Below are 25,207 nucleotides of genomic sequence, written 5' to 3'. Positions count from 1 at the left end.
AGTACACACAAACCTATGCAGTTGGAAAAGTGTATAAGACTAGCTTCCTCTAGATGTAGGAAATTTAAATGCATTTTGTGTTTCAGTAGGGTATAATCCACATTCGTTTTAACGTGTTGTATCTTTTAATCCGCTTCCAAAAAGAACAAGATAAACAAAGATTAAAGATGACACCATTTGATTACAAATATATACATGTCGATTTAGCCTTTTTTAACTGATTAAAAGTTCAAAATTGCGTTTATCAACCTTGAATGGCTGTTGGCTGTATACCAACAAACAGACAATCATAGTTTTACATTTAAATGAGGTCAACTTTTTATGTTAAAATGACACTTATTTTTCATTTCATCTAAAAAAAAAAATATTACAAAATATGTAAAATTGAGAATGGAAATGGGGAATGTGCCAGAGACAACAACCCGACTATATAGTGGAGAACAGCCGAATGCCACCAATGGGTCTTCAATGCAGCGAGAAACTCCCGCACCCGGAGTCGTCCTTCAGCTGGCCCCTAAACAAATATGTATACTAGTAAAGTGATCATGGACGTCATACTAAACTCCAAATTATGCACAAGAAACTAAAATTAAAAATCATACTCGACTAACAAAGTTCTAACCTATTCATCTAATATTATAATAATAATATTACAGGAGAAAACGGGATAGATTATGCATGAGCTTTCTGTTGTAGATTGTCTTTGTCTTTGCAATTTCATGAGAAATGAATCTATATTAACTGAAAAAAATGCTATGAATACAAAAAGAACCAAAGTGAAATAAATACCAAAATGAAGTTTAGAATCCTCGAAATAATTTTGATAAGCACTCATACAACATACGTTGATATTAAAAATATACATCAATTATCTTTTTTAAAAAGTGAGATGACGGCTCATAGTCATGTAATGAATTATTCAGACAAATTAAAAAAAAAAATGTCTGTCAAAATGGTTCACATAATGATCAGTAAGTGAGAAAAATCAAGATTTAAAAGTAAACCGTGTTTACAAAACTACTAAAGACAAATTGCTCCTCGACATTTCAATGACATTAAATATATAAACAAACAAGATTGTTTTCATCATTCGAATAACAAGACAACTCTTCTTTGAAAAATTTCATTCCATATTAATGATTCAAAAGTTATTTTATTTGAGCATTACCAGAAATTTTGCAAAAAATGAAATGTATACATAAAAATATTTTTTAAATAGCGTAAGATCGCGTACCGCGTTTTGAAGATCCTAATTCCGGTTTTCTTTTGTTGGATGGGTAGGGCTTAATCGTTCAATGCATTGCATCTGTTTATCTTATACTACGACGGCAACTATGTGCTTTATAGCAATATCAGTCTATTCGCCCGTCCTTCATATGTTTTAATTTCTTATACAAAATTAAGGTTGAGAATAGAACCCTATCAGCTTAATGACAGTTCAAGCTGGGCATCATGAACAACCAATCGCGAGAAACATTATTTTAATAATTTCCCCACTCAGTTAGTACAAAAGCATTACAGATACATTTATACTTGTACTTAAATAATAAAAAAAAAGTTCATGAAAGTCATTTTACTTGGAAATTATTGTTGATTAAAAATTAAAAAAAAAAATGCTTTTGTCAGATGGAAACGACAACACTCCAAGAGGGTGGATGGGAGTAATTTCCTATAACAACTATGACTCTTTCTAGAAGTCAGCAGGTACAGCAAATTTTGTCTTCACAAATTGAAACAATCTAGATAAACTATGATGGTTTCAGTTGATATGACTATTCATGGAACAGAATACCCACGAGAGTATTATAGTTTACAATTTAAATCCACTAAAAAGGAAGCTTATTGAAGAATTTCTGTCCAAATTTAAATGTTCCATCCATAAAAGATTCGTTTTCTTGTCACGATCAAGATAATACGTTGCCCAATCTTTCACGATCAATTTTGATAAAAAAAATCAATAAAATTCAATGTTTTTAAAAACAAAATGAACGATTTAAATGGATAAAAAAAAACCATTTTATTTCACTGTTCTATCTGACACCCTAAAGATTCATATCGGAATGTGACCATTAAAAGTACAAATAAATTAAGGAATCCCATATACTTGTGTTCCGCATTATGTGTTTTCTGATAGAGAACTGCATATTTTCTTTACCTTACTGCACAATGGTATTGACAAAATTTAATCATCTCGACAGACACAGCTGTTTTTCGGATTGATTTCGCGTTCTGAAAATACAGCAGATTTTTCACAGATTTTGAAATAGAATTACAATTATTTACATTCGCGATGCGATACCAGATCTTTCACGATCTGTTAGCAATGCAAATGCTTGAAAAAGAGAGAAGAATTTTTACGTATGTTTTTAACAGAATCTGAAATAATTAAAATACTATCTATGTCACGTGATAGTGATGCTAGTGTTTCCCCTATCACATTAAACGGGCATGGTAACTTAATTGAAAAAGGGATCTAGAGCGCGCAAAAATCAATAAAAAGACCACCTAAAGTGTATGGAAAATTAACAAATAGGGCACCTATAGTATGCTGCAGAGTACAAAAAAGTAACCGGTAATTATACCAGTTAAATAACCACTGTATGGAATATAACTTGTATTTTCACCTTATTTTAACCGTATTTAGAAATTAATGTACAGGTTATTGATGTTGGTTGGTAGTTATTATAGTCTCATATAAATAGTTACAAAAAGGAGGTTTTTGTAAGTGCACACCAATGTGCTCCAAAGTAAAGAGTTTTAAAAATATAACAGATGGCACAGGAGATGATATATTGATGCAATAATACATTGCATACATGGCAGAAGATATCAACAGTTACTTTTGTCCTCCATTATTGTTAAAAATAAAGGCATTAAAAGGATTATAACTACACTATACTCAGTGTTATGAAACAAAACACTTTTTTTATCAAAAGAAAATATAGAACTTGAAATTATAAATCATGGACGATTTAAAGAAAGCAAGAAAAGCACAGTATGCAATTAAAAAATTAGATCGCATTCAAAGACGCTTGAAAATCAAATCTTCGTAGCAATCTAAAGACGTAAAGTCTTTGAAAAACAAAATTTCGAATCAGCCAAACATATTGAAAGAATGTATGAATGTATTTGCAAAAGACATTGACATATTTTTTCATGTCGGGGACATTTATAGCCGACTATGCTGTATGGAATTTACTCACTGTTGAAGGCCGTATAGTTGCTATATTTAATTACGTACACTTCATTTGAACTTAATTGGATTGTTGTTTTATTTGCAATCATACCACATCTCGTTATTTTTTTTCATGACAATTTGGTTCTAATATTTATGAACTTACGAAAACTGTAACAGTAACAATTTTTTGCCAAAAGGTGCAAAAAGACGGCAAAATCCCCTCCAACCGTATTTTCAAGTACAACAAGTATGACACCCTTAAGGGCGAACCTTTAATCTATCAGCTCCATTACAGTGCGTCCTAGAACATTATTGTTGTTCTGTTTCTTGCACAACTAAAATGAAACATAAATCATCTAATCAGTATTGAATTGTTGAATTTGAAGGTCTATCCTATTACCAATGGGAATATCTAACAGTATTTATTTGGTGATAACCACATCAAAGAATGACAGGGCCACATCAAATACTGAAACAAAACCACCATGTAGTGTAAAATCGTCAAATTTTGAAACATCATTACGTTATGTCGAAACGATATTATGTGAGTTATAATAAAACAACAAAATGTTATATCAGAGATACACATAAAACAGCTGTGGCGTTCCATAGAAGCATAACGAATAACCATTTCGTTGACTGATCCGGCCCAAAGAGGGATAACTCCATTTGTTTACCTGATTTTGTGGGGTTTTTTCCTGTCTCATTTGTAAATTTTTATTTAGATACAGACTAAAAAAGGCAACAATAGTATACCGCTGTTCAAAAGTCATAAATCGATTGAGAGAAAACAAATCCGGGTTACAAACTAAAACCGAGGGAAACAAATCAACTACAACAAGAAAACAATGAAACAACGGAAACACTGAAGTGCAACAAAAACAAACGCTAATGTAACATTCATAGAAACGAACTATTTGACAACAGCTACCATGTTAAAAACTAAATTAAAATTTATATCTTCATTTGTCATGATCCAGTTAAAAAGATTTTCTAAATTTATGTTTCTCAGATTTGAAAACTTTCGAAATAACTTTTTTGATAGAATTCTAATCTCCTGGAACAAAATGCAGTTTAGGTATTTGAACACTGTTATCAGAGCCTATAACATCTAAAGAAGTTTTTCTTAGATTGTATTTAGTTTGTTCATGTCTCCATGTTGTACTTTCAAACTGTGGTTACTCGGCCTAAATTTTGTTAAAATTCTTCAGCTGTTAAAATATGTCACAGACTGTATTTCGTTGTGTGTATGCAGTTGGCGATGCATTCATTTGAAAGAGTTGTAAATGTTGCAGTATGTAAAGAATAAGCATACATTTTCTCGAAATATGAATTTCATTTTTTGTTGGCTCAAAACTGGATTGGGATAGTTGCATAGGTATTGAGATTCCTTTCCTGTTTTTGTACACACTTTTAACTTCTAGAACATTTTCTTTCTTAAATGCTTGCAATTAAATGTATCGGATTTTTTAAAGACAATTCAACAAAGATGCAATTTTCACATGATATTTGTCTTTGTTTTTCATTCATTGTTTTGCTCATAAAGTCGTTTAGGTGTTTTCTCGTTTTAACTGTTTGAAATGTTTTCATGTCGATTATGTTTTTTTAATGTGAGTCCCTTCCAAAGACGATATCGCAATTTGTTAAATAGATATATATTTTTTGGTTTAAGGTATGGCTTCCCAGTAGAAATATCAAAAACGGGATATCCCATGTTGATGTTAAATTATTCATAAAGCCATCAAAACTTATTGCCGGGCATTTCTTTTTATATACTTGTATAATGTTATCTATAGTTTCGATTCACAAATAAGCCAAGCTACTACCCTGATGTTGCACTATGGCCTTACATCCTGCCTATGATTATTTTTTTAGCATATTTTCTGCTTAAAGTTAAACTTGTCTAGGATATTAAGCGGTTCTTTACCAAGGATCTTCTTTACAGTGTGCTTTCTGAGTCTACGTAGGTGAAACACTCTTTACGCAAAATGTAAAATAACAAAAATACCGAACTCTGAGGAAAATTCAAAACAGAGAGTCCCTAATTAACTGGCAAAACCTTAAACACATTAAACGAATAGATAAGAACTGTCATATTCCTGACTTGGTACAGCCATTTTCTTTTGTGAAAAATGGTGGATTAAAGAGAGGGGCTAAAAATACCAGAATGACAGTCAAACTCAGAGATCGAAAATAAACTGACAAAGCCATGGCTAAAAAGAAAAGACAAACAGACATAAACAGAACACAAGAACTAATACTAAGCAACACAAACCAACCTGCTAGCTAAACCTTTCATTTGTATGACAGAAGCATCAAGTTTCATTATATTGACAACGATGTGTGAACAAAACAATGAGACATAATAGGTTAAACTGTCAAAACACTAAACATTGTGTTATAATCTTTATTACTATAAAACAGACAAATATGTAACAAAGAGATATAAAATGACATATAGACAAAGCACAGAAGCAAAAATAAAAGACAAAAAACTAAATTTTATCATAACACAACAACGGGATGTATAAGTACCGAGTCACGTCAAATGGATATCATAAAACGTACATTAAAAAAGTAAAAGAAATATTCACAAATACAAATAAAATTAAAAACCAATTATTCAGAGAACAATTGAAGGTCTTTCCACCAAAAACCATGTATTTTGATATGAAAGTAGTAAAATTCGGTTTAAAATGTAATTTCCAGCGTCAAATGATAACTAATTGAACGCGGATTCCAAAAATATATGGTTTCTATGATATATCTTTTAAATAAGGGAGATAATTTGTTACTTCCGGTTTGAAAAATGTTTCTTCTGGTATTATTTGAAAGTTTACTTGACACTGATTCCAACAATATCTCGTTTTATATACTTTTATATTAATAAAGTACAAAAAATATCTACTTCCGGTTTACACAAGGCCACTTCCGGTTGGCTTTTCCAAGGTTAAATGGCTTGAAACCAAATCAAAAATTATCATGGCTTTATCATGTATACATATGAGGTAAAAGCAAAGGTCAAAATCTAGAACGTCAATTTAACCTATGACCTTGAGCTCAATTTCAAGGTCATCAACCAAGGACTCAAATCAAAAGACCCTAGGTGTTAATTATATTTGGTTAATGAATTATATCACCATATGCATATTTTTAGATAAAAGAGGGGAGAAAACTCTAATTTGAAGTAAGCGTACCCTTTAAATTAATATGTATGTGTTATGACATGTCGCAACTAACAATTAAGTAAAAATATGTTGTCGATATCTTATATGGTGTTTGAAAATAGGTGAAAATAAGCCAAAATCCAAATTTAGAAATGACTTTGACCTTTGACCTTGACCCTATTTTCTTTTTTTGGGACCAAGGACTTCAAATCAAAAGAACCTAGGTCTCTATCGCTTATGGTTTACCAATTACACTTACATTTTACTTATTTTAAATACAGAAGAGGAAATAACTCTCATATGAAGTTTCCGGACTGCTTCGGTCAAAATTATTTTGAAGATCCGGAGGATATAACGAGCATATTGGTGAAATAATTTTGTCGTAATCTTTAACTGTTGCGAAGGAGATTTGTACACAAGAAAAACAGTGTTTGGGGAGATAACTCTTACAATAAAAAGTGTTCAGCTTAACAGTGTCAGTTTCAAAATCGTAATAATTGTCGATACCATACGCAAAAAATGTAAGCGACATCTTGCGAAACAAAAAAGCACCGTCAGAAAAAAGTTGCGGAAGAAGAAAAAATAATAATAATTAAAAACCAATTGTTCAGAAAACAATTGAAGGTCTTTCCACAAAATATAAAGTATTTTGATATGAAAATAGTAAAAATTTGGTTTAAAATGTCACTAACAGCATCAAATTTTAGCTTATAGTATGCTGATTCCAAAAATATATGGTTTCTATACAGTAATTTTTTTTATATAAGTGAGATACTTTGCTACTTCCGGTTTGAAAAATGTTATTTCCAGTATCATTTAACTTTTAATTGACATTAATTCTAAAAATATAAGGTTCTATATACTTTGAGATTCAAAAAGTACCAAAAAAAAGCTACTTCTGGTTTACACAGGGTCATTTCCGGTTCCTTTGTCAAGGTCATATGGCTTGCAACTTAATGCAAAAAGTCCTATGGTTCAAACATGCCTAAATATGAGGTAAAAGTAAATGTCAAAATCTAGACCGTTAAATTAACCTATGACCTTGAGCTCAATTTCAAGGTACTAAACCAAGGACCTCAAATCAAAAGACCCTAGGTCTTAATTATATTTGGTTAATGAGTTATATCACCATATGCATATATTCTTAATAAAAGGGGGGAGAAAACTCTAGGTTGGTGTTAGCATACCCTTTAAACCAAAATGTATGTGTTACGACATGTCGCATCTAACAAGTAAGTAAAAATATGTTCTCGATATCTTATATTGTGTTTGAAAAGAGGTGAAAATAAGCCAAAATCCAAATTTAGAAATGACCTTGACCTTTGACCTTGACCCTATTTTCTATTTTTGGGACCAAGGACCTCAAATCAAAAGACCCTAGGTCTTAATTATATTTGATTAATGAGTTATCTCACCATATGCATATATTTTTAATAAAAGGGGGGCGAGAAAACTGTAGGTTGGTGTTAGCGTACCCTTTAAACCAAAATATATGTGTTACGACATGTCGCATCTAACAATCAAGTAAAAATATGTTCTCGATATCTTATATTGTGTTTGAAAAGAGGTGAAAATAAGCCAAAATCCAAATTTTAAAATGACCTTGACCTTTGACCTTGACCCTATTTTCTTTTTTTGGGACCAAGGACCTCAAATCAAAAGACCCTAGGTCTCTATCACTTAAGGTTTACAAATTACAATTACATTTTACTTATTTTAAATACAGAAGGGTAAATAACTCTCATATGGAGTTTCTGGACTGCTTCGGTCAAAATTATTTTTAAGATCCAGAGGATATAACGAGCAAATTGGTGAAATAATTTTGTTTTTATCTTTAACTGCTACGAAGGAGATTTGTACACAAGAGCAACAGTGTTTGTGTTCAATAAAAAGTGAACGGCTTAACAGGGTCAGATCCAAAATCGTATTTAACTGTTCGATATCATACGTAAAAAATCTAAGCGACATCTTGCAAAACAAAAAAGCACCGTCAGAAAAAAGTGGTGGAAGAAGAAACAAATAATAATAATCAGAAGAAAAACAATAGGTCTTTCCACAGAAAAGTGGAAAGACCTAATAATCAGAAAAAAAAAAAACAATAGGTCTTCCCACAGAAAAGTGGAAAGACCTAATAATACTATAATATGTTGTTAAGATGAAAAACAACGTCAGTACCCAAAATCTAAAAAATTGTTTCAGTAATTGCGAATACACTTATTGTCACTTAAAAAGGTACTATTTTCCTACTACCTTGTTATTTCTTCAGAAAGGTTCAAATTCAGGACATTATGTAATTGTCATAATATAACAAAAAAATACCAAAGACAAAGAAATGATATGAATTATAACAACAAAATTTTTAAATCCAACAAGAAGATACCAATAAGAATATGAAATTAGGGCATTGCACGATCTCCAACAAAATCAAGACTGCATGCTTCTAAGATCTTCTTACAGTTTAATAGTCTCCTGCTATGCATGCTTCACGTGCCATGCAAATCTACAATTGCATGACGTTCGACTGACGGATTTTTTTGTATGACGTTGAACTCAACAGTGTTTTTTTTAAATGATATTTTTTATAAATCATAATCGTAAATCAATAAAAAGGACAAAAAATTTATATAGAATAACCAATCGACAACCCTTGAATGAATCCGCTACTCCTTTCTATAGCAACATCGGAAAACATTTTGTTAAAATTTATAGAATAGTCACTTACTTGGAAAATACTCATTTGTAACAATATTTTAGAAAAGGAAGGATAAGAAATTAAATTAAGGAGACTCGCGGGTACAAAAATTTCGGGAAAAACTTTAACATTTGTTTTTTCATTATAATTTTTTTTATAACACTATTAGTTATTGCTTTATGATATGGTACAAAAATCAACCAAAAAAGTCGATTTGGTTAGACCACAGATGACTTTTAAAATGGTTTTATCATTGAAAAAGCTCCAAATTATCTCCCTTTGGTGCAAAAAATATCATTTTTGGCATTAAAATTGAAATATATTCTTTAACTCATCGGTGACCTATATTTTGTATTATTGTTTTCACATAAGCTTTATATATACTAAATAATATAAAAAATTTAGCGATTTCTGTAATTTAGTTCTTTTTTTATTTCGATGTTACCTTTATTTCTGCTATTAGTTCAACAGAAAAAAAGGACATTAACAAAAACGTATGCTTTCTTTCGGAGGCAGATTGTGAGCTTAAATGAACGGTGACTCCATTTTTTATTTCATTTTTCTATGTAGTATATGATAAAGTTTATTCATGAAAAAATATAGAGAAATCCTATATTAGGGGAAAAAATGATTTGGCCCGCGAGACCCCTTAAACACGAGAAATAAGAAATTGGCAGATTGTTTTCGCGAGTCCATTTCATGTAAATATAGGCAACTGTGATTCAGGTACAGATTCTATGTATTGGCCTTGCCGTGTGAAATATAACTAAATGAATTACTCGAGTATATTATTTATCTATACATATGTTAGCTGTTCGAAATAATATGTCAAAATAACATGCTCTTTTTCATATATTATGCTTGTATCTAAAAATATAGACACAGGGACCCCACTTTGTTTTGTCATAATTTGATATATTGAACAATTCCGACTCTTAAATTTTAGTCGGTATCGTGCATGCATAAAATATGTCCATGTCAACACCTGTTGATTAAAGGCCATAAGACGAATGATCTATACTTCATGAACGATGGTATAAACACAAACAAATAAATAAGTGGTACGAATTCACATAAATGAAACACTTATTTAACTCATCTCACTCACAGTCAAATAAGTTGAATCAATAATACAAAAGATTAACAGTTTATTTACAAGAAAAAAAAAAACAGCGTAAAACATTCATTAAAAGCTATGATTTCACACTTTTTGATATATATCATGTATGCAATATAGAATTTATGTAGAGAATGCATAAAAACTACTGTAAACCAACTTATTTTCGCGGATACTTTATTTCGCGTTTTACTGTTTCTTGACCACTTCGCGGCTATTTATTTTCGCGATTTTCTTATTTACTTGATAAAGTGCTATAAGGAAAGATCCAAGTTTTACATATTCGCGACAATTAATATTTGCGTTATTTTTCTACTCTCGAAAGTCGCGAAAATAACTTGATTTACAGTATACCAGAGTGGTCCCTTTATCCCTGATATGATTACATGCATCTTCACTAGTCGTCATACTCATCTGAAAAACTGTGAAAGTGATAATACAATGTGGCCCCTTGTGAGTCAAAAGTTCCTTTACTTTAAAATATCTTTGAAAAAAGAAAACAATATATGACAAGTTGAACTCACTTTATGACTCACGCACATAAAGTGACTGCTTAATTTTTTCCCCTCAACAAATTGGAGTTTTTCTGACACTACAGTAATGCACACTGGTTTACTGAAAATTCTTTCCCAAAATAGGACACGTCATGTAAACTGAACAGAATATCTATACTCAATTGAAAAAATAATAGTGTCAAAACATGTTGCTGCAATCATACTTGGCTCATTTCGTTATTTGTTAGAGACTTAAAAAAACTTTTAATATAAACATGCATTGGGTTTTGTGTCAAATGTTAATGTGGTATTAATTTTATTTTTTTTTTTGTTACCTAGACACGATTATGTAGATTTTAAAACTACAAAAAAATATAATGCTACTTTAAAGAAATCAGAAGTGTTTAAATTATTTCAACGCATTTCATTGCAGGTGTTTATCGTAACTTTATATCTATTATATCCAACTTATGTAAGATTTTTAGCACAAAGCATTTATTATTTTCGGATAGGAAACAACCTTTACTTAAAATATATGGTTATATAATAAAGCTTCATATTTTACAACTGCAAACAAAAATTGTTTTGGTAATAGTTGATTCTCATATCAAAATATGAATCTTTAATTTTAAAAGTTTCTAGACCAAGTTTAATATTTCTATAGAAGACGGATTTTCTTATATCAACGAATGTCTATAAAAAGGGGACACCTCGACCTACATTTTACAAATAATGTATTCTGATTAAGAATTGCAGTAAGATATCGTCTTTATTGACACAGAGTCTAGATAAACTCGTCATAGAGACTAGGATTTAAATTTTGTATTTGCGCCAGCCGCGCATTTCGTCTTAAAAAGACTCACCAGTGACGCTCAAATCGAAAATAAATAAAAGGCCAAATGAAGTAGGCAAACAGAATTCATAGATGAATACTTACATAACATGTATGTTTCATTATAAAACGTTATTTTGATTGGCTAGCAGCAATTTCGCGTCTTTCTGAAATAAACCTTCATTTCAAAATGAAACGTAATATTCATGATGGCACGAGCTTCCACAACAAATTGAACAGGTAAATAAAAGAAAAATTTGATATGAATCGTGGTTTCATGATCCTAGCAAATATTGTTATTATAACTATTGAACGCTTCTATTTGTAATTCTATGGGGGTTGAAAATTCGTTGACTGTGCGTTTATGTTAAGAATAAACGCTTCTGGGCTTCATACAAAATGTACTTCGGTCAACGCTTTTATATCCCATAAATTCACAAAAAGAAGCATTCATTTTTTTAATGATATGTTTTCTAAACGAAAGAAACGAAGAACAATATTTTACGCATGTACATTTCTGGTTTAACTGTGTGAATAGGTCTAGATAGCAAGTTTAAGTAACAGAAAAACAGTATCTGTTACTGTTCACTTCTTTGAAATAAACTAAGGTCTGCAAAAAAATGTGTTCACCTTAACCAGCTTGGCTACCTGTTTATAAATTCAACAACAAAAGAAAATCGCCTCTATCGAGATTGTCTCCCCTTTATCGAGGAGAATTCTATTATCTAACTTTGATTTCTTCTAGCTGTTACTGGCAATCATTATTCTCATAAAGATCAATAAACAAGCTTATCCGGGTAAAACTGTTTAATTTTTTAAGATAACACTAATAGGTCAAGATGGAAAACTAGCTCCATATATGACCTTAACTTTAGAATTGAAAATATTTAAAAAAAAAAAAATCACGCTTACGGAACGTTTTATGATAAAACTTTATCCTTCTGAGCGTGCCATCGTCTATCCGTCCGTCGTCAACATATAGGACAATAATTCAAAAATGCTCGAACAATTTTTATGAAACTTTCATGAATTGTTCATATCATTTATGAGAGACGTCTTTCGATTTAAAAAAAAATGATACGACGTTTCCGAGTTAGGGGATTCTATTTATTAAAAATGGTGAATTTTCCATAATTTCTGATATTTACTCATAAACCTTCTAAGCAGTTGTGTGATGAAACTTGTATAAAGATGTAACCATAATTTTATACAGAAGGTTATGATATCAATTTCAAAATGTTGTATTGAATACGATTCTTTGCTATGATATTAACACTACATTTCGTTTTTTGTTATTTTTTCAAAACTCATATTGATTCACTTGTATGACGATACAGTTTTCAATCGAATACATTTTGTTACCATATATTTACTTCTATGTTAGTGACAGTTTCTTCAGAGAATCATAACAAGATATCATTATATCATCCATTAATACATACATTGTGCATTTTCCTGTCCTTAAACATTTGTAATAGTCGGTCAATATTGAAATATGAACAAAACTATGTAGGCAAATACATATTCTATTATTACTTCAATAATTCATAAATAAACACATAGACGTAATTTTAGAAATAATCAATTTTAAGTAATAAAATTCATTATTTCAGATGGTGTTTCGGTTTAAGTTTATAATACCTAGTCATTACCCTCATCAGGTAATATTCTAAAAGCAAAATGATAAAAACAAACGAAAAATCTTGGGCACTAAAAAAAACAGGAAATACAACGAAAAACCCCCACACATTTTAAAAACAGACGTGACTTAACCAGAAAAAACTTTTTTTTATAAAAGGATAGAATTATCGAGACAATATATTGCAACATTTTGCACAACAGAACAAAACAACAAAACGACCCTCAAGTATCATTATTAGTTAAAGGGTTAAAATGCATACATGCCCCTGTTGACAAGAACATCAAAGAGGGACGAAAGACACCAAAGGGACAGTCAAACTCATAAATCTAAAATAAACTGACAATGCCATGGCTTAAAATGAAAAAGACAAACAGACAAACAATAGTACACATGACACAATGTAGAAAACTAAAGAATAAACAACACGAACCCCACCAAAAACTAGGGGTGATCTCAGGTGCTCCGGAAGGGTAAGCAGATCCTGCGTTATTCACACCAAACTTTGCTAATATAACTATAGAAAACATACCTTAACACAAGATACGACGTTCGTCATTAACGAAATTGAAAAAGAGGCAACTGATAATGTAATATTATTTACATTTGACATGATTAGTAAATGCACAAATATGAGCCAATAAGGAGATCATTCAGGCTGTGTACAAAGCGTGGCCAGAAGTTATATCTGCAATATTGTTACATATACAATCACCCTTTTACCAAGGAAAGAATGTCTGGAATTACTAAGAAATACACAAGAAAACAAAGATTAACGTTGAATAACGTATTTAAAAAAATAATGGGTGGTCTCTCTAGGGGCCCTATTTCGCAAGGCTTAACAGACCTCTTGAAAATCTTTCAAAACACTAAAAGAATTTAGACATGCTTTAAAAATTATGCACTTGTCAGTATATCGGGATGACATCTTCGTGTTATTTGACAGTTATTTTGATTGATATATAGCCCTGTCTTAGCAACTTTTGAGAAAGCAGTATTCCTCGTTTAACAAAATCAAAGTACTTTGAGTTAGCTTTAGAGTAACGTATCAATTGAGACACATATACTCTATATACTGGTGCCGTTGGGATGTTGCTACACAGAAATGGAAAGTTGACTATAGGAAAATTAAAATCATCGCGTTTGTCATAAATTTTGGTATTTAACCTAACATCAAAAAGGTCTAATTATGAAGCAGATTTATCTCTGTCGGCAGTATCTTTAATTTCAAGTTCACTTGGATATATTAAATGTAAGTGATCACTTAATCTATTATTATTAAGAGACAGTACATCACTTGGATATATTAAATGTAAGTGATCACTGAATCTATTATTATTAAGAGATAGTACATCATCAATATACCGAAAGATGAAATTAAAAGACTGGGCTAATTTCTTTTCTCCTTTCTGTACAAGCCCTTAGATAAATTCTGCTTCATAGGAGTACAAAAACAAATTTGCAAGTAGAGGAGCGCAATTGGTACCCATCGGGATTAAAATCTCATAAAACATGTTACCTTTCGCCGCATTTATACGCCTGTCAGAAATGAGGAACCTCTGGCCTTTGTTGGTCTTATATTTTAATCTTGGTTCATTTATTGTTTTGGAACATAGAGTGGCGTATATTTTGCTGAACTAGTATATATTATTATTTAGGGGTCAGCTGAAACCCATCTCCGAATACCAGATTTCTTGCTTGAAACATATGAGATTATATAATACCACGTAGAAATAAAGTAAGTGATGTTATGAATATGTTAAGATATAAAAATTCAAGATCGACTAAATTAATTAATATTTAGAGTATACTTTAAACAATACTTACATCAAGTAAATTCAACTAAATGTAACAGTACTTGGAAAAACAAACAAAAATACCAAAGGTAACTCATTGCCTATGATAATGCTTAACCACTGGTTGATAAATCATCATCAGATTTTAGGAAATAAGCATAAATGCTTAATATTTCATACAGTAACGTAATACTCGTGCGTTAGCGTATTTCCTAGGATTTAAGCGCAATGCTTAATTCTAGTTACTGTCGTTAGCATATACATCCTCATGGTTTACAGATGCTAACAAATTTGTCCTTGGTAAAAAAATATGTATTTATTGAGGAAGTTGCCAAGTACTCATAAATTTACATAGTAATATAAATATGTTAAATGCAGCAGTAATAAAATAAAACCACTATTTCAAGAATACACGTATTTTGCGTGCATGCATATGAAGAGATATTAAATTATTACATTCTAATAGACATCTTGTTCAAAGCTGTCGTTTGTTGTTATATAAATCCGTAAAAAGAAACTTATGTATTTCCGTATTGATTTGAAAAATCTATGGCCAACCAAGACCACCAACCATAATAAAAAATACAATGAGGAATTGGGAAAACGAAAAACATAAACGATTTCATTTCTATAATGAACAAACGTTTAACTCCAAATATCTGGTGATCATAATGATTACTAATAACACATTTTTGGAGTTCTAATAGAGTAAATTTTTTTGGACCTGGACAGTTAATGGCAAAGTCATTTAACGACTTCAATGTAAACTAATAGCTAAAGAAAAAGGTCACATGTTGAAACTGAACTCAAGATAATGAAGTCCTATTTCTGTTACTAAGCAAAAATATTCGAAATCGTTGACAAAGACTTAAAGCCACAAAATGTTTGGTATACAGTCTGTTTCTTGAGATGTCAAGTACCAAGTCAGGAAGTCCGACTATTTAAAACTGTATACTACTTGCCCTTTTACCTTCCTAATTATTTACGTCTCGATCCGTAACACTCCGGAAGTCGTTATTGCAAGTTGATTATCTTTGTTCGTTCCATTTGATTGTGCTTTCGGCTATCTCGGCAGTACATTTTTATCTATAGTATCTGTTTGTTATGTTCACACATTGTTGTCAATATAATTGAATTTGATGTGACTGTCATACAATTAAGAGATGTAGCTAGCTAAAAAAAACTAGGTTTAATCGACCATTTTATATATACAAGGAAAGGAAATACGCGAAGCAGATTAGTAATATGACCGGTTTATTTTACATTCGTTTGATACTTGATAAGGGACATCCGTTTTGGAATTTCCTTAAAGTTCGAAATTTTTGTTATTTTACTTTTTACGATGAAATGGGCACAGCATTTTCATTGCAGAACTGAGACGTTGAATTATATGTGCAGTTTTCATAACCGTAATATCATGATAACAGCAGCTGGAGTAAAAATAATTATTTTTACAATTTTCGTTGATGACTTTACATTTACACATGCCTAATAATATCGACACCCCTCGTTTCAGAAAGATCACTTCCCGGAAATGAACCTTTATGCTGTAACGGAGAAGGTATGTTTTAGATATCTGTTTCTCTTTAAATAAAAATAAAAATATTAAAGTACATTTGTGTACTTTGTTTTCTAGTATGAAACAATATATTACTAGTATGAAACAATAATTACTCGTGAATAACTTGATCACTCAAATATTCACAAGACATTAATAAATCTCTATGGCATCAGTATCTTTGTTGTTTAATTTGTCGTACACATTTGATAAGACTTCAGAATTCTTGCATTTAGTGCTGAACTAATAAAAAATTCAAAATTACCTCCTATTGACATGTTCCGGACATCATATTGACTTTCAAGCACTGAAAGTATTCAAATAACACCAGCCTGTTCTTTGATAAATAAAGTTATCATACTTTTGACAGGTTTGAATTTTATAACAATATTACTTGAGGTGTAGCATTCCTCTATTTTCATCAGTTATACAGATCATATGATGCTAAGCGTATTTAAATATATAGACGTTATGTTACTTTGTATATATTGTCAGTCAATCTTGAAAATCTTGCTAGATTCAACGTGTAAAAAGATGTTTCTATTTATATTGCATATTAACGGTCAATATTAAAAGTATTGCTTTGCAAAATACATTGAAAAGTAACCAGAAGGTTTGGCTAGCTATAAGGACAGGTTTAATCCACAATTGTTCTACATGGGGAAATGCATGAACCAAGTCAGAAATGTGACAGTTGTTTTCCATTGATAATTTAAGGGGCCATATTATGGCCTTTATATATCATACCTCATCTTTAATCCTAGTTTTCAATTTTCCGACCTATTTTATGAAATATGATACCTTTTGCTGCCCATACAATACAATTATGCACGAAAAGTAATACAAAGTATTACATGTAATACATAATTACATTTGAATTGAAAAATCATAACAGGCTCAGCTTTTAAACAAATGTGCTAATATTTGAAGAAGAATAATGTATGTATTAAAAAGATTTGTTTACCATTTTTTTTACTTTGATGATCTAACGAGAAACAAATCTACCAACTCAGGTGCACACCTTATTTCGCAGCATAGGCAATTAATATAGTCCAGTAGTTATTTGTATTTAATTCTAATTATGTTCAAAATGTAAATTAAAGTATTATTGCATGCTGACATAACTATAAATAATATATGAATATAATATATATACTAGTTTATTCGATGTCATAGTGGTTTTAATTCTCGCTGAGAGAATGATAAATATTTGTTACCGCTAAGATATAAGGGGATGCATATTCGCTATTCTTTTGGTTATTTCCAGCACACAAACAACAAATTTCAATCTGTTATATAATTTGTGTATATATATTTCTTTTTTCAAGTAATCAGTATTTTGTGGACCTGTTATTGTCACAATTATGATTATTACAATGAAGTACACTGTATAAGAAAGCATACCATATTTTTTGTGAAGCCAAGGTGGTCGTGTGGTCTAGCGGGACGGCTGCAGTGCAGGCGATTAGGTGTCACGATACCTCAGTAGCATGGGTTCGAATCCCGGCGAGGGAAGAAAAAAAAATTTGCGATCTAACAGATCTAACATTGTTGGGTTGATGTTTAGACTAGTTGTATATACATAATGTACACAGCCATGTATCACCATCATTGCTGGTGATCCGATGGATAAATCTGTAGTAGACTCAGACGTACTTATTTATATATATATATAAATATTAGTATGTAGAATGATTCATATATATATATAAACGAGTCTAAATTGAAAACTACGTTCAAACCTATGATTGCGTTGGAAGAAAACCGCAATTTTTATACGTGTGCATGTAAAACAAATTTCGTTGTAGAAGGGTCTAAAAACAGCACAAACAACATTTTCCAAAAGACCAAAAAACTGAAAAGTATATTTAAACAAAACACATTTGACTAGGTCTAACAACTGATGTGCTTTAACCCTGCTGACTGCCATTGGCGATTGCCAAATAAAATTGATCACATGATGTAACAAAATGGATCTTAATATCAATTTAATACTAAACAGAAAAAAAATAATAAAATTAACTTGTGGCCACAATGTTATGCCACTATATATATATGTACAACTTAAATCATTCATTATACTAAATATAATCAAATAATGACATATTACCTCCAGTATGTCAGAAACGAACACACAATCAAGTAAATTCAACGTTAATGTCTGACCCAATAAATGAGGTTGAATTCAAGGAAACCCATCTGACGTCTAGGTTTGTGCAACGGTATTAATAAAAGATAAATAGAGGAAACAGTAGTATCGATGTTTCAAAAATATATACCAACAAATGAAATAAGATCGTATTGACAGATATTTTGGCACAACTAATGGTCTTCATCAGTGTTGTCCTTTTCAAAATGTGATAAAACAATGCTTCTTTGTGTGGTAAAAGAGCCTATATTTTATCCAATTGAAGATAAACAATCCTTAGCTAGCGTGGTTGTGTATGAATTCATTTCCATACTTAGATATAGGTGTATGTGTATCTTTGGTATCCCCAATTGATAGTCCACAGAATAAACAATGCATAACCTGTAAATTTACCACATACACTTGCCTAATCCAACTCCTCATGCTCCATGTACAAAAAATAATCGTGTAGCGGGAAAACGGGAAAGGGGGATCGCGCAGTCATATTTTCTTTGTGTCATAAATTTTAAGGCAAAGCTGTGAAATGATCCATTCAAAAAGAGTCAAATTAAAACATCTAAAGCATTTAAATCGAATTTCATGTTTTAAAGAAATACACAACAAGCTTAACTTCTCGAATAAATGTGTATTTTTACCATCTATAACTATTTTTGTTAACGTTCTCCATCAAATACAGACGTCACGGAGAGTTAATTCAACAAAGAGTATGTTAGTTACAAGTTACAGGACATTCAGACAATATAAGAGTCTATAAACAACAATTCAACAATTTAAAACATATCGGACAGTCTATTCAAGAGAGAGAGGGGGAAACCTACACAGTTTCTAAATGGTCTTTAAACACGGTCAAGGACCACGGACATATCCAATGTGACCTACCGAATTAGCCTATTTACCTGATGTGTTATCTCATGAGCAACACAACGGGTGCCACATGTGGAGCAAGATATGCTTACCCTTCCGGAGCACCTGAGATCACCCCTAGTTTTTGATGGGGTTCGTGTTGTTTATTCTTTATTTTCTATGTTGTGTAATGTGTACTTATTGTTTGTCTGTTTGTCCTTTTAATTTTTAGCCATGGCGTTGTCAGTTTATTTTCGATTTATGAGTTTGACTGTCCGTCTGGTATCTTTTGTCCCTCTTCCATACAGAAACCTCAAGTCAGTAGACATTTGTATTCTAGACAAAAACGAACATCTGATGAATGCATCTAATGTTTAAAGTGTTATCCCGAAAGTATGCGTGCAAGCTTCACAAATAATATAGTATTTCCGATGTTTAACATTCATGGATAAGTAATGTCAAATGCAGAGCTTAGACTTTGAATTAAAGAAACACTTCTTACTTCCTTTACGTAGCATTATAAATGTTTGTAGTCTACATAATCGTATTAAGATAAACTGCAAAAAAATAATTCCATATTAACATTAATATTTGACACAAAAACTAGGATGCAAAACATATTTATGTAAAAAATTATGTTAAAAATAATAATCTCTAACGAATAACAAAATGAGTGAAATATGATTGCAGCAACATATTTTGCCATTTTTGATTTTTTTTTTTTTTTTTTTTAATATGGTATATATATTCTGTACAGTTCTTATGTCGTATCACATTTCGGAAAAGACTTGTAAGGTAAACCAATTTGCATTACTGTAGTGCAGGGGAAACTAACATTTGTTGAGGTAAAATAATTAGTTATTAGAGAGTTAATCAATACTTCATTTAATGTGCGTTAGTATAAAGTTCATGTTGTTGTATAGTTTCCTTTGTTTTCAAAAATATTTAAAGTAAAGAGACGAGTGACACACAAGGGTCCACGTATATCTTTTCACTTTCGCAGTTCGTAAGAGTATTTAGTCGTAGCATAGATAAATCGTTTATATGCATTCTTTACATAATTTTTATATTGCATTAAATAAAGGCAACAGTAGTTTACCGCATTTCAAAAGTCATAAAAAGTCTGGATTCATAACTTTTAGTGTTTTTACTATTTTGATACGGGTTAAGTAAGTGACTTATATATATAAGTTTCATTTTTTTTCTTATTGTTTCAATTTTTCTCTCGTGAGATGAGTAAAACTAGTGTTTTATTTATGTAAATGAATATCACTTGATTTATGTGTTTGTTTTTCTTAGACTTTGTTCATGAAGAAGATAATATTCGTTTACATCCTTTGTAGCAACCTATTGATTTCCATGCAAGGAAATATCTTAAAGATGCACGATGTTGAAATAAAAGATAACAATTTCCTGAAAACAAAAACTTTTTGATATGACTTGTTTGATATATAGAGATTAATATATGGTCTTTTCAATATCAGCCCGGGTATCATCCGGAGACTCCCATATCAGCCCGAGACGTAGTCGAGGTGCTGATAAGGGTCGAGGAACGATACCCGGGCCGATATTCAAAAGACCATGTATTAATCTCTTTATCATATACTTTTGACAATTGTTTTATGTATAGCAAATTAACAAATAAAATAACTAAAACAGTCAAAAACTTTATAAAAAAATTAAATCATGAATCCTACAAATACACTATAATTGCCCAACAATAACATCACTACCTCCTTATTTATTTATGTTACTATTTCCTATACTAGAGGCATTTTGAAACATTGAAAAATTGAAAGAGTTTTATGATCATTATTATTCCATGTTTATTTACAATAAAATGATTCATATTGTTCAATGGCATTTGTTACCAAGTACTAAACTATCTCCACAAAAGTTCCCGTAAACTTTGACGTCGTCATAAAAAATATCTGACGTCACAATGGAAAAGTAAACAATCGATACCGAAAATACCGGAAGTTACTTGCACGAGAGGTACTATTATGTATGGTAGCCGGTTAAGGCCATTTCGCGATATCGCGTTTTCGCCTTTCATATTCTATAGGGCGAAAACGCGAAATCGCAAAGTCGAAAACGCTAAAACGCGAGGTCGAAAACGCAAAAAGGCATAGTCGAAAACGCGAAAAGGTATGGTGGCCGGTTAAGGCCATTTCGCCTTTCATATTCTATAGGGCGAAAACGTGAAAACGCGAAATCGCGAAGTCGAAAACGCGAAGAGGCGAAATATTTTTTCTTTTCGATATCGCCTTTTCGACTTCGCCTTTTCGCGCTTTCGCGTTTTAACGATATACATGTTATTATAACATAACATTTTAAATATAATTGGATACAAGGCTACAGAGTATAAGTCATTTTCAAATGCGTCATCGAAATTTCATATCTGTGGTTTACTTTCAATATTTTCATAAATTAGACAATTCCTTTACATCCTTTGTTTCAAATACTCTAACAAGTCATTATATTTTTAAAAGTGTCAAATTTATAAGTTAAGCCACAATGTAAAGTATAGGCGGTTTTTGTTGTTGTAATTATATTTTGTTTATATACATCTATTGTTTACATGTGTATATTAGTAGATTAATTATGTTTTATTCATGTAGTTGATATTGTATTTAGAAAGCCTTATTGAAAATTGGTTAAATCCAAATGAGTTACTCTCTTTAAACAAAGATATTATTATTATTATTTTTTTTTTTTTTATTATTATTATTATTATTATTATTATTATTATTATTATTATTATTAAGTCTTTCCACTTTTCTGTGGAAAGACTTATTGTTTTTCTTCTGATTATTATTATTTTTTTTTTTCCGCCACATTCTGAAATTTTTGTTTCGCAATATGTCGCTTAGATATTTTGTATATTGTATCGTATAGTTTATACGGTTTTAAATCTCACCCTGCTAAGACGAACAATTTTCTTTGTAAGAGTTATCTCCCTATTCACTGTTTATCATCTGTGTGCATCTCCTTCGTAACAAAAAAAGATAGCGACAAAATTCCTTTTACAAATTGTTCGTTACATCCTCAGGAATTTTTGGCTAATTTGGATCGAAGCGATTCGATAACATTTTATAGGAGTTATCTACCTTTACAAAATAAATTTGTCGGTATGTTTTATTAACTCATAAACAGTTAACCGTATAACCCTAGAATGTTTTTATTTGAAACCTCTAGGTCCTAACTTAGAAAATGAGGGCAAGGTCAAAGGTCAAGGTCAAGTTCTCAATGGTGATATTTGCTTGTTTTTGCAATATCTTCGACACCTTGAAAGATACATATAAAAGAAAAAGTGCAAAATGTCTGCTTTATTGTAGTTAACATATGCTACATTTAGTACTATACAATTTAAGGTCATCTTATAGGAGTTAGTGCCCCTGAAATGTCTTGAAATACGATTATTTGATTATAACTTCAAGTTAGTTCATTATCAAGGCATTTGACCTTATACAAAAGGTAAGGTGACAAATGACCTTGAAAAATGACTACCGGAATTGACCTTGAGAAAACCGGAAGTAGCCTTTTTTGCAATTTTCTCACATAAAAGTACTCAGAATCCATATATTTTGTCATACAGAAACAAAAACTGATAACTGAAGACTAAAAATGACTTCCAACAAACCGGAAGTGGCCAATTATCTCCCATTCTACATACAAAAGAATATAAAAACTATATATTTTTGGAATCAGTGTGAAAGAAGCTATCATATGAGATAGGAAGTGACATTCATTTCACCGGAAGTAGCATATTATCTCTTTGATTGCACTCAAAATTATCATTTAACCATTATTTATCGCATCAGTATGAAGAAACTATCTTTTTATCAAAATTTCTTTGCTGTGGAAAGACTTTCAATTGTTCTCTGAACAATTGGTTTTTAATTATTATTATTATTATTACTGAACAAATTTAAAAACAGATGCATTTGTATAAAATGCCTTTAAGTATACAGTTTGCTTGAATCATATTTTTGACATTTTCGACAAATCGCGAAGTCGAAAACGCGAAATCGAAAAGAAAAAAATATTTCGCCTTTTCGCGTTTTTGGCTTTGCGAGTTCACGTTTTCGCGTGTTCGGCTATAGTATATGAAAGGCGAAAATGCAAAAACGCGAAATGACCTTAACCGGCCACCATACAATACGAAGATTGGTCGGTGTGTTTATATTTTTAGATACAATCATATGAAAATGAGATGTTATTTGGACAAAAAATTTGAACAGCCGGCATATATACAGATAAAAAATCTAGAGCGGTAACGAAAGTATGCAATCATTATATTTTACATTATACTGGCTACTTTATAAAGAATGATCGCGGTCACTAACGTAAGTTTGTAGTCTAATCCTGCTTATAAGAAATAAGCGCCACCCTAAATCAAAATATCGGGATTAAAAGTTTGTTTTTCATTACTAAAATTGTCACCTGCATGGTCCATGTAAAAAATTAACCGAGTGTTCTAAAAAATTTAAAATATAAAAACAATGCAATATTGAGAATATTTGACGAAAGAATATTTCATTTATAAATGTAAAAGCTTTAACTCGGATATGGTGATTTATTTTAAAATGTGTTTATTCAATCGATTTTTAATATATTGGTTTTTTTTTCAGGATTGACTTTTGAAACATCCAACATTATGAGAAAGACTGGATTATTCCTTGTAGTTGTGGTTCTTCTTGCAGGTTAGTTCGAACTGACCTTACAAAAAGTAGTATTTCTGGTTATTATACAACCCTCCCCCGCCAATTATATTTTGGGATATATAGGAATGACCATGTCCAACTGCCCGTCCTTCTGTCTGCCCGTACCGTTTCATGTCAGGTTCAAAATTTCTGTTCCGTAGAACTTAGTATACAGTTGCATCTTGAGCTGGGATGTGGCATATACCAAAAGCAGGTATCTCTGGCCTTGACTTTGAACTGTGACCCGTTTTGATAGTAAAAACATATTCTAAATTGTGCCCGGTACCATTGTATCGTAAAACTTAGGTAGCATTCCACGGTTGTCTTTGTAGTTTCGCATTTTGGATATTGGATTTTTCTAATACGAAAGCTAGTGTGCAATAAAAATTGATTATTCATTTTTGGATAACTGAATGTTAATATAGCCGTCATAGTAGGATTTATATGAGTATCAAGATTGTGCAATGTATTTTACCCAACTTTTTGTTGCACGAATTTTGGGATACAATTTTACGAAAAAATGAGGCGAAAGACATCCAATTTTTATTTGATAATTGAGTACTTATAAAATCAAGATGTTGCCATGGATACACACAAAAGGAATAACATTTCACCAATTGGAAAATAAAAATTTATGGAAGATACTGACTACAAACATATGCACATGTTTAACAGTCACACAGACATTTGGCTGAATGTTATAGAAAGAAAGCCAGGAATAGAAGATAATAAAACATTTTGTGGTTCAATTTTATTTTAATTTCCTAACTGTGTAGTGCTAACTTAGAATAACCTTCACATTGACATTTACTGCATTTCTAATAAAACTTTGTTTAATTCGTGTCCGTTGCATATGATCTTTTGCATCGTAAATCTTAGGCTAACCAAACTCAGTATGCAGCTGCATAATGGCCTTCAGTTTTTGTATACCAAAGTGAGCTCACCCTGACTTCAATTACATGAATGTTTCATTGTGTTAAGGGGATTGGGAGAAAGTTGAAATAAAATAAAATATTGGAAACCAAAAACATACTGT

This window comes from Mytilus galloprovincialis, chromosome 1, assembly GCF_965363235.1.
Source record: "Mytilus galloprovincialis chromosome 1, xbMytGall1.hap1.1, whole genome shotgun sequence".
Taxonomy (NCBI): Eukaryota; Metazoa; Mollusca; class Bivalvia; order Mytilida; family Mytilidae; genus Mytilus; species Mytilus galloprovincialis.
Note: the sequence above shows the minus strand (reverse complement) of the source record.